Source organism: Schistocerca americana, chromosome 1 (genome assembly GCF_021461395.2).
Source record: "Schistocerca americana isolate TAMUIC-IGC-003095 chromosome 1, iqSchAmer2.1, whole genome shotgun sequence".
Taxonomy (NCBI): domain Eukaryota; kingdom Metazoa; phylum Arthropoda; class Insecta; order Orthoptera; family Acrididae; genus Schistocerca; species Schistocerca americana.
In genome coordinates, this window is record NC_060119.1 from 807,875,073 (window position 1) to 807,891,644 (window position 16,572).

A 16,572-nucleotide genomic window follows, 5' to 3' on the forward strand; every position below is an offset into this window, starting at 1 on the left:
CATTCTATAACAGGTCGATTGAAAGCACCTTTTTTTCGACACTGATTGTATTTTTCCAGTATCCCACCAAAAAACCGAAGTCTGCCTCGTGCTTTACATACGACTGACCCACTGTGATCATCTCATCTTCCCATGAAATTCGACACCCAGGTATTATGTGAACTGACATTCCAATTGTAACTCATTGATTTTATAGTTACGATACTACAAATTTTAAATTTATAGACATTTTGAAATCTTATTAAGATTTGACTGAATATTTATGCAGCTTTTACTTTTAATATTGTGTGCAGTGTCATTTATATACAAAATGAACACCAAGAATTCCAACATACTTCCCTGGCACTATATACAGTTACTCCCACATAAGTTTGTAACTCTTTTTTCTCGCCGTACCAACCGATCCTCAGTCTAGTCACAAATTTCTTTTGATTCCTCATTTGAGTTATGTTCTTGTGCAGAGTGTACCAATACAAAGAAAACAATATTTTAGTAGTGTGAACATCACTTTTACGACATTCTGACATTGTTTTCACCTTCCCCTCGTAGATTTTGCTTACAAAGTGGGGAAGGAGCGTAAGGCGTCTGTAAATGAATATTTCATAAGTCCTCGTAGAGTATTTAACAACTCTTCTAAATCTAGAGAAAAATGTGTGCTCTTTGTGTCGGTTGGTACCACTTTGACCTCCCAGTACTTCGACGAACCATCTACTCGTCTTTTCCAGTATTATTTAATTCTAATCGAAGCACGCAAGAGGGAGACACGTTTGTAATGGCGAAACGCTGAACGCATATGTGTGAACCGAAAAGAGCTGCAAAGCGACTCCCTGTGAACAATAGGGCGCTCTGCTATTTGGCGACAATTTAAGGCTTCTGGGAGATAGGCCGAAGATTCAGCGCGATGGACCAGCTATTCCTGTCTTTTGTATAGAGGTGGTTTCATTATACCGACAGTTAGAACCTCCCCCCCCCCCCCACCGACCCTCCGCACATATCTTTCTGAGAGAATATGCACTTTGTTCATTTCCTAGAGTCTACTCCTTGTAGGAATAGCTATCTTAGTCTATTGTTTGCCCCTCTTTTTATCTCCCCAAAATTTTTGTATCTTTCATTCTCGAGATCCTCACAGTACCAATGTTCTTCAGCTTCAGCTAGATTTGCATAGCACAGTACCTTGTCATCAAATTATTTGTGGTGAAGATGCTGTCTCCAAAGAGACATGTCATATAGTTTTCATCTCCTTTACCGTCCATAGTTCTTCTTGAACAGGATGTACTATACAGCGATCCTAAAAATCAGTCAATCGCAATGAATATCAATAAGAGTGTAAGACATCAGAGCGCTTGCAATTCCCTTCTCTGTGCTATCATCGATGGCACATAACTGTCTCCATTTACACTGGAGAAACAGGACCTGCATGGGACCTAGTTATGTCTTGGCGCATCAAAGCAAAACATAGCATTCCTAAAATGTCCACCAACGTGGCGTCTTGAAGTGATGTCGTCTCAGCACAGAGATATAATGTATATTTTTGGACCACTGCTTTTGTTGTGAGGCTGTAATGGAGCTACCAAAAAACAGGCTGACACTCCCTCTTACCGAAATAGTGAAGTCCGTTCCAACCAGAATACTAGTCGATTCAGTTGAAGCAGCTGCTATAACGAGTTAGTAGCATCTGTCGTTCCTGCCTCACTCAACTTTATGACGTCATGCATCAAATACTGTAACTTGTGCCAACTGATAGTGATATGTGGGAATAAAGCTATGGCCCCAAGTGCCAGAAATTTTACAACTACCACAGAAGTGTGCATCAAACTATTCTTTGGGCTGAAGACTACAATTCTTTTCTTCTATATTTGTTTTACTTTCACGCAGCCTGATATTATCCAACAATCTACATTCATGTTGTCTCCAGTCACGTTCCCTCTTTTTCCCCGGTGCCCTGTCTTCACACCCACAGAAAACTATGCCTCACAAAAATGATTTTGCAGACGATATGTACTTTGCTACATTGACGTCTCTATTTTTTGAATACTTTACTTAGTTTCACATGATTGTTTTGTTACTGTTATTACGCATTTCGATTAAAATTTGAGTATATTATTTAGTTATACAGTGGGCAGAATAAATATTGTTATAGTTTTACTGTCGACACAGGACATAATGTGAGAGAAACAAAAACGTCAAGTACAGTCATAAGGAAACGGAAATAAAGAAGAAAAAACATTTCTACTTGATTAAAAAACATTACAAATGGTTCCACTACAGTTTCTTCTCACTGTTATCTTGCATAGCACATTGTTTATGAACCAACTGGCCCTCCTCGCAGTTGGAGTCACTTTTGAATGCGGTTAGACATATTACTTACCAAATTGTCTAGGTAAGTCTGTGGTGTTCTGTATCATTCCTCCACAGTGGCTTTTATACTGAACTATAAGGCCTTGTCGGACAAAACTATTGCAAACTGCTCATTTTAGAAAGGCCCATCCATCATCAATGCGGCTGACTTTTGAGATCTGTAAAATATGTAAGCCAATCCGCCCGACTGATTCGATGCTCCACTAGTGAGATGTTCAAAAGAAAGAGTCGATGGTGGCGTGCAATGTCGTCCGTCGCCGCGCGGGATTAGCCGAGCGGTCCAAGGCGCTGCAGTCCTGGACTGTGCGGCTGGCCCCGGCGGAGGTTCGAGTTCTCCCTCGGGCATGGGTGTGTGTGTTTGTCCTTAGGATAATTTAGATTAAGTAGTGTGTAAGCTTAGGGACTGATGACCTTAGCAGTTAAGTCCCATAAGATTTCAGACACATTTTTTTTTTTTTTTGTTGGCCGTCAGCGTGAATCCGTTCCAATACGTTCAAGAAATGGAGCCACAACGCGTGCAAGGATATCGTTCTGACACTAGATATCACTCATCCTACATGTATTAGCACAAGGCGTGTACTGCAGCCATGCATGATTCCACCCCAAAATATGACTGAACTACCTTGATAAATGGGTGTACATGTTGCCCTCGTTGCATCCACACAGGGTGGAGACTGATGCGGGTACACCAAAAAGTAGCATTGTGTCCCACTGCTGCCTAGACCACGTAGAATAGTTTCGTGGCCATGAGGCACGAGCCCCTCTCCGACCCCGGTTTAAAGGAGGAGCCTTGAGAGGTCTCCTGGCATGTAATCCCTGTTTTTTCGTATCGTTTGCATTGACACCTGTTTTCCTGTAAGTATTTGGAACTGCCCCCATAGACGCGTTGCACTGTGTTGATAGTTTGTGCTTGCTGTTATACGTAGATATCGTCCTAGACACTTGTTGCTTTTTCAGTGGCCACTTCTGTGACGATCCTCAACTGATCTATCGCTAGAAACGTGTTCCTGATTCTAGAAACATCACTTTGACTCGCAGCAATATCCGCTGTGATGTCCACCTGTCTCACTACATTGGAGTGAGTATAAGGAGACTCTAAACGTAAGTTATTGTTGTATGAACCATCCTGAAGCAACACAACTCTCTTAACGACACACAGCACAAGTACTGCCATGTTTACAGTTGACACGGTTGCCATAGACTACACATACTGCTCCCTCATGATACAAACGTGGACTGATTACACCATAACTACGTTACAAACAAACGAGTATGTTGATATCATAACGTATTTCTGGATCACAACTTTCAATATTAAATCTTGGGCAATATGCAACATTTACTTTGACCTTTGTACTTCCAGAATAAGAGGAATGCTTCCTGTAACGAATTTGTCAAAGATTCCTATTGTGTTCATTGTCACACCTCGACTACCTCTGTTAATGATCTCCTGTATTCTTTGCCCTCATATTCTCCTTGGCTGTCTTTGTTTCCAGTAGGGACTCGACTCCAAATTTTGAAGGCCACCTTTCCCAGTTGGTCGTATGTCCAAATCACAACATTCTGCTCTGTCACCCTCATCCTTTCTTTTATGGTTGTATTTGGCACATGCCCCAAAATCTTACTTTTCATTACGTCAGTCTTCAGACATTGTAATTTTCTTCCTTGTTTTCTTATTGACTTCCTACTCTTCTGAGTCATTGAGCGTAATTTTCTCAGTATCATGTTTCTTAATACAATTTCTTATTTGCCGCACAACACAAAAGTTAGTTGTTGTGTGGACTCTGTCCCTAAGTCATTTGGTGTTCTGTATCTTTCGACATCCTGGGCGCTTACCACAGGCCAGAGGTTTTAGAAATTCTACGTAACGATTCTCTCGTCAATATCCAAATTTCCATTATCAAAATCTACAACCGAATACTCTGTCTTTGCGAAATGTGTCTCAAGACACCAGTCGTCTTCCGTTTGCCTATAGCGCCGGCAGAAATTACCACCTGGTTATCTGTAAATAATACTGTGTCAAGGTATTTAATCAACTGTCTGTAACACCCGTTGCCTGAAATTTTTGTCTCTTGTTACCAAAAGCGAATGAGGCAACTTAAACAGTGTTGGACAGAGCCAATGTCGCTGCAGAAATCCTTTTGTTGTTTGAGACTCCTTAGAAATAAAAATTTCCCTTTTTACCATCTTGTTAGTATACAGCGTTTTTACAGAGTTATGTATAACTTGCCAATTCAGTTCAATTGACACAGTATTATTATAAGACCTTGTGCCCACAAAAACAGTTTACATGCACGTTAACTAACAAGGTTCATAACCAAAATATACTAGCAGCACAGAACATTCGAGCTCCAAAATTTTTCTGCTCTTCCACATCTTGTAACTCAATTTTTTTTCTTTGTTATTACTTCATGCCCCTCGTCCCATATGGGGGAAAGGGGGAGGGGTGGTGTCAGTGGTGCAATTCTCCGCTCTTCAGCCAAGTGAATTTAAAAAGTTTATACTGCGTAATACAAGCAAAGTTTCGAGGTGCTTCCTACTATAAATTAAAAACCAAAAATGGGCGGTTAAAGAACGAAAACATATAGATTTTAAAAATACATCGCAAGAAAGTGAAATTCTTCTGACAAAAACACTGTACATTCACTTAAAATTTGGATGACCTGCACTAGGATGAGAATGATCCATAAGGTTGAAGGGTGTGGGTATCAAGATAGGGGTCTGCAAGATAGGAGAACTACGGAAATGATAGGTAGGAACTGAGGTCTATAGTGGGAAATACAGTTGGTAGGAAAATCAGAGAGTAAGGAATAGCGTGCCGTGTCGGTAGGGCAGTGGTTGCAAGAGGAAAGGGGTGGGAATAGATGGAGAGGAGAGAGGAGCCCTGATGTGGCGTGGAATAGGTGGGAATGAGTTAAAGTTTCTAGGACGGATAAATATCGCGACAGATCTCATTTTCTGGGAGAGGGAGTTGGTTGAAGTTGCGCTGGGATGGGATATGGAGTGTGTATATGTGTAGGGACGGAGGGATGCGTCTGTGAAGGCGCAGCAGCATACCAGGGTTGGTGATCAGAGGGGAGATGATTGGAATCTAGTTTACGGACGGTACAGAGGATGCGGAGGTATTCGATGTGGTACAGAGTCATAGTAAATTTGATGTGGTAGAGGATCCAGGTGGAGGAAGTAAACCGATGCGGAAACCGAGACAGAGCGCAGTTCGACATGTTAACCACTCTCAAACTTCGCCTTATAAGATGGTCATTTCATTTTGATTTTTGTATGTCATCGATGTGCAGGTTAGAGACAGAACAAGTTACCTTACTGTTAAACAATCTTTGGTCTTGGCACGGTCTTTGCCTCTGTGCAGTCTGATGTATGTGTGAATTCTTAAGGGACCAAACTGCTGAGGTCATCAGTCCCTGTAGTCTGATACGTTCTTAGCTGAAGAGTGGCTGGTGATATATTCAGTCGTGCTGTGTTAGCCGGCCGGAGTGGCCGAGCGGTTCTAAGCGCTTCAGTCTGGAACCGCGTGACCGCTACGGTCGCAGGTTCGAATCCTGCCTCGGGCATGGATGTGTGTGATGTCCTTAGGTTAGTTAGGTTTAAGTAGTTCTAAGTTCTTGGGGACTGATGAGTTCCGATGTTAAGTCCCACAGTGCACAGAGTCATTTTTTAGTGCTGTGTTAACTTGTGATGGCAGCTTTTAGATGAAGAAAGACGGATTGTAAAGGGCAGCAAGGATGTACGTATCTTTTACTCGTACTGTAAAAATAAGATTATTGGTTGTTGTTGTTGTGGTCCTCAGTCCTGAGACTGGTTTGATGCAGCTCTCCATGCTACTCTGTCCTGTGCAAGCTTCTTCATCTCCCACTACCTACTGCAGCCTACATCCTTCTGAATCTGCTTAGTGTATTCATCTCTTGGTCTTCCTCTACGATTTTTACCCTTCATGCTGCCCTCCAGTACTAAACTGATGATCCCTTGATGCCTCAGAACATGTCCTACCAACCGATCCCTTCTTCTAGTCAAGTTGTGCCACAAACTCCTCCCCAATTCTATTCAATACTTCCTCATTAGTTATATGATCTACCCATCTAATCTTCAGCATTCTTCTGTAGCACCACATTTCGAAAGCTTCTATTTTCTTCTTGTCTAAACTATTTATGGTCCACGTTTCACTTCCATACATGGCTACACTCCATACAAACACTTTCAGAAACGACTTCCTGACATTTAAATCTATACTCGATGTTAACAAATTTTTCTTCTTCAGAAACGCTTTGCTTGCCATTGCCAGTCTACATTTTATATCCTCTCTACTTCGACCATCATCAGTTTTTTTGCAAAAATTCCTTTAATACTTCAAGTGTCTCATTTCCTAATCTAATTCCCTCAGCATCACCCGACTTAATTCGACTACATTCCATCATCCTCGTTTTGCTTTTGTTGATGTCCATCTTATACCCTCCTTTCAAGACACTGTCCATTCCGTTCAGATTATTGGTAAATCCTAGAATTAAGTCTTAGGTTTCACCAGTTAATTCTAGGATTATTGGTAAATCCTAGAATTAACTGGTGAAACCTAAGACTTACCCCGCAAAAGTTCGAAATTTCTTATTATACGCATAGATTTAGAACTTTTACGAAGAGACGTTGGTAAATCTTAGGATGTACCCATACCAACTGGTAAAACCGTATTCATTAAAAAAGTCAACTTAGAAATTTATTGAAATAGTTTGTATTAATTGTAAATTTTTGTATTTTAAACATTCTTGCATTCACATGTGGTTATAATTGTAAGTAGGCTGTTTGGGTTTTCTTATTGGTAACGCCACGTAGCGCTCTGTGTGAAAATCACTAGCTGTGCTGTGTGCGGTCTGTGGCTAGTTTGCATTGTTGTCTGCCGTTGTAGTGTTGCGCAGCTGGATGTGAACAGCGCGTAGCGTTGAGCAGTTGGAGGTGAGCCGCCAGCAGTGGTGGATGTGGGGAGAGAAATGGCGGAATTTTGAAATTTGTAAAAATGGATGTCATGAACTGCTGTATATATTATGACTTTTGATGACTATTAAGGTAAATACATTGTTTGTTCTCTATTAAAATCTTTCACTTGCTAACTATGCCTACTAGTAGTTAGTGCCTTCTGTACTTTGAATCTGTTATTTAGCCGGCAGTAGTGGCGCTCGCTGTATTGCTGTAGCTTGAGTAACGAAGATTTTTGTGAGGTAAGTGATTTGTGAAAGGTATAGGTTAATGTTAGTCAGGGCCATTCTTTTGTAGGGATTTTTGAAAGTCAGATTGCGATGCGCTAAAAAATATTGTGTGTCAGTTTAAACACAGTCATGTACAATTTTTCTAATGGGACGTTTCATATGTCGACACTTAGCCGAGGATACCTCACTGGAATCTTCTGATTTTTTCTTGTAGTTTGTGTAATTAGTGTAGATTTTGTTTATTGCTAGCGCGTAATTGTAGAGAGAATCTCCTTTGTAGTTGCAGTCTTTCATTGTTGTACAGTAAAACAGGTGTGGCATGCATGTAAATTTGCACCAAGTATTTCGCAGCTGCGCTTGCACTTAACTAGATATTATTTTCAGTGCTATGTTAATGTGTTCTCTTATTTTTGCTCTTCAAATTGTGTTTTTCTGTGTTGTCGTGTGAAATATTGTGACAATAATGGCGTGTGAAAAACGTAATACTAGGCTCCAAAGTGAACTGAGAAATAACAGTGAAGACGAAAGCAGTGTGTTAACGCCACCATGTAATGAATTAACAAACACTCAAAGTAGTAATTTGGTAACTGTGCATAGGGAAATGGAGCGGGCGTCAAATAATGGTGTAGGCAGTGAAACAATTAGTGAACAGGGAAGCATTATCGATCGATCGGTCGGCAACAGCTCGCCTCAGGATTCCGAAATGACAGGACACAATCTTGCAAATACTGTAGATTCAGGTTTTGCGTCCGCACCGTTTTCTCAAATAAATCAAGACACATTTTCTGCTTTTCAAAATGCGAATATTGCCGGTTCAAATGCACTGCCGAATAGCACTGAGGAACACGTTTCAGACACCAGTGCACTGTTATTACAGTTAATGCAACAAATGGGACAAAGGCTACAAAAGTTAGACACAACGCTTGAACAAAATCAGAAACAAATGGGACAAAATCTTCAAAAGTTAGTCACAATGGAACAAAATCTTCAAAAGTTAGACACAATGGAACAACACCAGAGACAAAAACAGCAACAGTTAGACGCAATGGAACAAAATCTTCACACCACACTTGAACAAACACGTGAAGATTTAACTACTGAGTTACATAACATTGAATCGAAATGTCAAAAAGTCTGTAATGACGTAAAAACAAAAATTTGTGAGCATTTCCAACCTATTTTTTCGCGGCGTGAAAATGCATTACAGAAAGCAGCCATAAAAGAACTGCAAACAACTGTTCATGAAAATCATGAGACCTTGTAAGCTAAAACTCACTCAGTTGCATCTACCGATTCGGTTACGCAACTTGCAAAAACTCAAGAAAACTTAAAGGACATAGTAGATACTCTGAAAATTGGTTCAGAAAGACACATGGAGGAAATTAGTTCATTATCAGAGAAAGTAGTTGAACTTTCGGATCAGCTAAATAATTTATCTACAAAGGTAGATGATGATCTGAATGACACAAGACCTGTAGCGTTTACTGAAACTGAAGAGTATGCACAAATTAGAAAATTCAAACAAAATCAAAATCAAATCAATACACTGTACAAAAGAGAAATCCGGGAATTGCAAGATCAGTTGGCACAAGTAATACAAGAATTACATATTTCAGAGGACACTCGCACTCCAGTACGGGAAGAGGGACATAGAAATACGGAGCAACCACAATACAATAACACAGGACACTTCGGAAATTATGAAAGAAATTGGCAAGGTACACCGAATTTTGAGATGGAACCGCCGAAACGACGTAACAATGACCGACATGCGACTCACCGACATGATGATTTTGACTATAAGCTGTTCATTACTACACGTAAATTCAAAACATTTAAGAATTCTGGCAACGACATTCATTCACAAGCGTGGCTTCATCAATTCTCTCATTGTTTTCCTCCCAACTGGTCATTAGAACACAGATTAGAATTTATGTGTGGCTACTTAGAGAATGAACCAGCTGTAAGAATGCGATCGGTCATTCACGATTGCCACAGTGAAGGAGAATTTTACCATGCCTTCCTCTCAGCATATTGGTCTCAAGCCACACAAGACTGAGCAAAACATGGCATCATAATGATGAAACATTTCGAACAATCTGAATTTTCCAGTCTTGTGAAATATTTTGAAGACATGTTGCACAAGAATCAGTACCTGTCAAACCCATACAGCCCCTCAGAACTCATCCGCATTTGCTTAATCAAATTGCCTGAACATTTACGACATATTCTTTTGGCAGGACGTTGCAAAGACGACATTGAAGCTTTTCAGGGACTCTTACAAGAATTAGAAATTGACACTGACAATCGCGGAACGCGAAAACAGGAACACAACAATTACAGGTCACATCCGTCGACATCCGTGATGAAAGAAATAATAACTGGACGCGACAAGGCTATTCTCACAACACAAATCGTGACCAAAATAGACACCACCCGTATGACAACCGTTGGCAGAGTAGTAATAATTACAGGGAAAGATCACCTCTCCGCAGTAATGACTATCACAGAGACAATCAGAGAAACAGAAAATATGGGAACCAAAATAATTATTATCAAGGGAGACAGCGCGCAGTTACGATTCAGGGAGAAATTCTCCACCACGTGACCGACAAGAAAGAAACTATGGAATCTACCGACATGACGACAGACGATATGATCGTAACGACAGACCTGAATTGCATCAGAACTGGCGGGATTCAAACAGAACAGAGCCCTCTCAACAAGGTGAATTTGTAGAAGTTAGGTCTCCAAATCCCAATAAAGACGCACGCCAACAAAGACACAATAGGCAATGACTCATACCGCTGGCAGCCACAAAACGTACTTATGAAATTGACGACGCAGCTGCCGTAGCTAGTAATTAAGTAAAAATGGAAGACATTAGGGACATCTTACTCCAGGAACACGACGTAAAACATAACAATATTGCGTATCCTGTGATTACAATTACTGTAAATGCAACAAATCGAACGATTGTCCCACACTTCCGTTACGTAAGATTAAATTACAAGGTGCAATCTTTGGAAAAAGTGTAGATGTACGCCAACAAACCAACTTAGAATTCTTTTGTCAAAGCCACAGCTTTTCTATGAACTTTCTTATTGTTCCATTATTGTCGACGGAAATTATATTGGGAGTAGACTTTTTGAATGAATACAAAGCAATCTTAAACTTTCACGATGCTGAAATAAGTTTAGAGAAAGAAGGTAAGTCAATGGCTTTGAAATTTGAAGATTGGCTCTCAAACCATGACGAGGAAATTAATCGGCTTTACCTTCTGTTAGACAACAGTTCGGAATTTTCTATGGAACTAGACACTAACAATCACTCTGCAAGTACTGACAGGGATAATATCGACGACATTTGATACTAATGAGTTAATTCAGAATAAAATTCAAACAATTGAGAATTGTAATGACACTGATAGGCAAGACCTTTTTGAGATTTTACAAGCACATTCCTCAGTTTTTACTCACAAAACAGGAACAATCAAGGGATTTCAATACCAATTTCGTGTTCGTGAGCATACTAAATTTTGTGTTAGACCATACGTAATTCCGGCGCATTATAGGGACCGTGTTAGAACAGAAATACAATCTATGCTTAATGAGGGCATTATCGACCCTGCAGTAAGCTCATACAACAATCCATTACATGTTGCTGAGAAGAAAAATTGATCGATCAGGCTTGTCTTAGATTCGAGACAAATCAATACTTTCATCATTCCTGAAACAGATAGGCCGCAGACGATGGAAGAACTTCTTCAAAATTTTAATGGTGTAAAAGTGTTGTCTTCTATTGATCTCAGATCCAGCTTTTATCAGATCGAACTTCATCCAGAATGTAGAAAATACACAGCTTTTCTTTGTTTCGGCGTTTGTTATCAATTTCGGAAACTTCCTTTTCGTTTGAACATTTCTTCGGCAGCATTCATTCGCGGGCTAAATTCCATATTACCTGAGTTCTTAAAACGTCACATCACCTTATATGTGGACGATATTCTAATAGCAGAAGCTTCATGGGAACAACATAATCGCATCCTCAACAGTTTGTTACGTATTTTTGCAAAATCTGGAATTACAGTTAACTTGGAAAAGTCTGAATTCGGTAGGTCAAAGGTGAGGTTCTTGGGACATATTATTTCTTCTGAAGGCATTCAGCCGGATCCTGAAAAGTTAGAAGCAATCAGAGCCATTCCAGTTCCATGCACAAAAAGTCAAGTCTGCAGTTTTCTAGGTCTCGTAAATTTTTACCGTCGTTTTCTGAATATGCAAATTCTAGTTACACCAAAACTTTGTTCTCTGACTGGAAAAAATACTATTTGGAACAGTTGGAATTCAATTCTTTGAAAGAATCGCTACTTAACACGCCAATACTAGCTCATCCAGATCTCTCACAAGATTTTTGCCTTAGCACGGATTCTTCTAACATCGGTCTTGGTGCCCACTTATTTCAAGAAGCCATAGAAAATGACACTACTGTTCAGAAAACCATTGCTTTTGCTAGCCGAGTGCTAACAAAATCTGAAAAAAATTATTCCGTTACTGAATTAGAAGCCTTAGCTATCGTTTGGGCATTTAACAAGTTCCGTTTCCTTCTTTCTGGTAAGCACGTAAAAGTATACAGTGATCATCATGCATTACAATTTCTTATGTCTTCAAAATTAAATCATGACAGGTTAAAACGTTGGGCATTGTTTCTGCAAGAATTCCACTTCACAATAGTCTACATTCCCGGCAAGGAGAACATTGTTGCGGACGCACTGTCACGCGCACTGGCTGGGCTTGAGAAAAGTAACACAGAAGGCAACCTCGAGAAAAATTTCAGTATTCTTTACATTCAGAAAGTCGCCTTTGAAAACTTCATCACCATATCTTTAAAGGACATTGCTCATGAACAAGATAAAGATCCGATTTGGAAAGACATCAAGAGCAAATGGCATGAAAAGACACACACACAGATTCGGCATTATTATCTGGTTAGAAACAACATACTGTTCAAACGCTGCACTGTTGATGACAAGCTATGGGTACTTTGCATTCCTGACGATTTTGTTAATAAGCTCATTTGGTACATTCATTTCAGCTATGCACATTTTGGCCCACGAAAATGTTATCATATTCTTCGAACGACTTGTTATTTTAAGAATATGGAAAAGAGAATTCGAAGAGTCTTGTCTATTTGTAAACTTTGTCAAAAGGCGAAACCATCTACTATCTCCCACCGTGCTCCGCAGTTTCCTATCATTCCTTCTAAATTAAAAGAATTTGCTGCTGTTGATCTCTTGGGACCGCTTGTCAGAACATCTAATGGATTTTCGTACGTTCTAGTCGCTGTTGAACTTACTTCAAAATTTGTTTCTTTCACACCGTTACATAAAGCCACTGGCCGGTCTGTATCCAACGCCTTTGTTAAAAGTTTCTTATGTGAAGCTGGACACGCTAGTAAAGTCATTTCAGATAACGGACCGCAATTCAGATCTGCTGTTTGGTCACGCATGCTTCGGAACCATAAAACCAAACCTGTTTTTATTTCATTGTACTCACCACATTGTAACCCCTCCGAACGGATTATGAAAGAAATCAATAAGCTTTGCAGACTTTTTTGTCACAGAAAGCATCAGCATTGGGACAGATATTTACACTTATTTCAAAATGTGCTGAATGAAATGCCTCACGACTCCACTGCTTTACCACGTACTCCTGTACTAAAGAATGAAGAACCACCGAACAGAATCAGAGAGCTTGTACCTTTTCCGAATACACGTAAACTTCGACACAAAGACATAATTGATTTAGCTATTAAAAATATAAAATCTGCAGCAGACAAAAGGAGAAAACTACATGACAAAGCAAATGCAAAGAAATTATATATTGGTCAAAAAGTTCTCATTAAAGTTCATTCATTGTCACATAAGAAGAAACACTTGAGTCACAAATTCTTTCTAGTTTACAATGGACCTTACAGAATCCGACGTATACCACATGATAATTGCGTTGAAGTTGAAACTCTGCGTACTAGGAAGAGTAAAGGTTTACACCACATTTCACATGTAAAACCGTTTATTGAAAGATAATCTGCTTTTTAACTTTGTCTTTGCCATAAACCTTTTCACTTCACATTTCTAGTATGCTTTGTCAGACTTAGAAACTGTTAACATGCAACAATGTTTTGAAGTTCACTATCCAGTCTAGAACCCAGGGAACATATTTAGACAGTATTTACGAGTGCATTGTTATAGTGAACAGACGACACAGTGTTATTGTGTGTGTACATTCTTGCTTGTTAGTTGCACGATTATGTAACGACCATAAGGCTGACATACTTAGAACATGTACCTGTACTGCTAACGAGATTTTAATGTAACGTTTTGGTTTACTTGAAAATACATTATGGATTTAAAGTACTTTCTGAGAGATACGAGATGACACAGTGGTTAGTTTATGTGACAGCTACACGATTATATCACGATGTTACTAATGAGTGACAATTTACAGTGTTGCTTTTGCGGTGTATCTGTTTTATATCTTCACAGTTTTTCTGAATTCTTCTGTAAAGTAAAACATGAGGTAAGTACATTGACTTATGTAGAACTTAGCTTTCGGAGGACGATAACTACGAGACTTCCACAGAGATTATCTTACAACATGACGCACAGTTTAGCACTACAGTACACGTATTTGAGTGATTAATTTTGTACTTAAAACATTTATTTTTAAAGATATTTGAAGTACAATGATACAAAGGTTTTCCGTGATACATTTCATTCCATTGCTGTAATCTGTAACACCTGAGGGTATAATTACATTAATTCTCAGGGGGGGGTACATGCTTACTTTGTGTACCATGTGTTTGGCAAGCACAAGGAGCCCTAGCTAATATGGTATTTGCTTATATGACTTTACATATCGGTACCATATTTCTCTAACACACAAATTACACAGCTATCTGATCATTTAACTGAGAGATAAACATTTTTTTACTACATCAGTGACACATGTTTACGCAATTACACAGTTGGGTAACTTCACACTTATGAAACTGTATTTTGTCTGTACTGTGTGAACTCTTCATATTTGTTTGAAACCATTGTGATACTATAAGAGCTTTGAATGATGTATTTGGTAAGGGAGCATGATTTTAAAGTACGTTTGAAGTAGATGAGACTCTTGAAATGAGCAGAGAATTTTTTTAGGTTTTGACATTATTGCAGAAAGCTACGATGGTTTTGAGATTTGACTCAGGTGTTATGATGTTATTTTTACGACGACGATGTGTATTATGCTGTTGGGGTATGTTTTTGATCAATAAGATGATGCTACCGTATATGAGGAATTTGATTATGCTACGTATTGATTATGATGAAATATTGAAGAAGTGTCGACGAATACGTATATGAATAATGAGTAGTGGTTAGGGACTCTGATTTGTGGAAAAGGATGTTGGAAACCAAGAATCATACTTTTAAAGAGTTACGAAATGTATGTAAATGCGTGAATGTATCACAATGCTGACGAAAATTTTTTGGACACTGTTATATCAATAGGATTTTGTTTCTACAGATTTGTAACGCAAATTCTTGACCTGTGAAATATTTTTATATGAGACTGTCACTGTAGCGGAAACTGCTGTCGTAAATATTTCCGTAAGAAAGTTAAGTGACGACCTGCATGTAATGCGTCGTGGGCACCCAGCTGTGTCAGACACCTGGAGAAAAAGCCATTAGTGTGTGCCTTTTCAGAGGCACAGGGAAAAAAAAGGGAGGCCATTATCCTCACTATTGACATTCCTTCATAGAAAGCATCGCAAATACGACACACTCAAACTTGAAAACATATGATTATACTGTGGAGCTCCTAATTTATGATATTTACTGAAATGCCTAATGAAATGATGAGAAACATTTTACATTTATTGTCTTTCTAGTTGAGAGATTCTTTTGCCTTTGGAGACGACATTTGCCCAGTGAATGACGTTTCATGCATTGCTCTATATAGGCTATATATATTTGCTCATTTGTTTAATATCTAGTTTCAAGCTGCACTGCAGCAATGGGTAAAATAAAATTTTATAGATGTACTAATATAAATATTTTATGCCTACAGACCCAGTAAAGACTAACTTTATGATGTATTTCAAAAAACGAAGGAGCACAAAAAGACATTTCCCTTCACAGGAATTGCATACAGAATTTTCTTTTCAAGCACTTGGTAATTTCTTTTGTAGAATAAATTGCGATGCCTCACTCTAGTATTAAGATGTGACATAGGTATTAGACATGGCCATCTTTAGTGTAATATTTTTTTTTTGCTTGAGCTTTGTCATGTTTAGATATAAGTTATTACATTTGCTGCTGCTGTGTGCCAGGCATAGTGCTACTAAATTTCACTTTCTATTACTCTGTTAAGCTACTTTTACTACTGATTTATTTTTCTTGTTGCTGCACATTGGCTCATATTAGTTGTAATGTTGCATTGCTTGGTAATTTAGATTTATTGCAGCTTGTTTTGACAATTTCCATTTTTTTCATTGCTGTTAGTATTAATTGTTTTATGCTGCTGCATTGCCTCATCCCTTAGTTTAGCATCTGTGCTTAGTAGATTTAAGTTAGCTTAAGATGGGGTAGGCTATATAAGTGAACGAGTTGTGATGAATTGGAAGAAATGCGTTGAGAATCTATAAGAAAATGGTTTGGCCAAAAAAGTATTTTGAAAGAGGATATGAACAAAAAAAGTAGGGTTTAGGGACAACAGGTTTAGGTAGGATTTTCTTGGAAATAAATAATGGGGTAAGATATATGTGAAATAAATACAGAAAGCATGCTTGGATATGATTTTTTGGTGGAAGCAAAGGTTGAAATAAGACGAAAGATCTATGGAATGAAGTTTTGGGTTGGACTGCAGTACCAAATGTTGTACCGAAAACAAACCCTGTCCTTTCCTTTTGTGTTATCCCACTATGTGTTTGTGCATCCTTGTGTATTTATGTTCTTCCTGTCTTT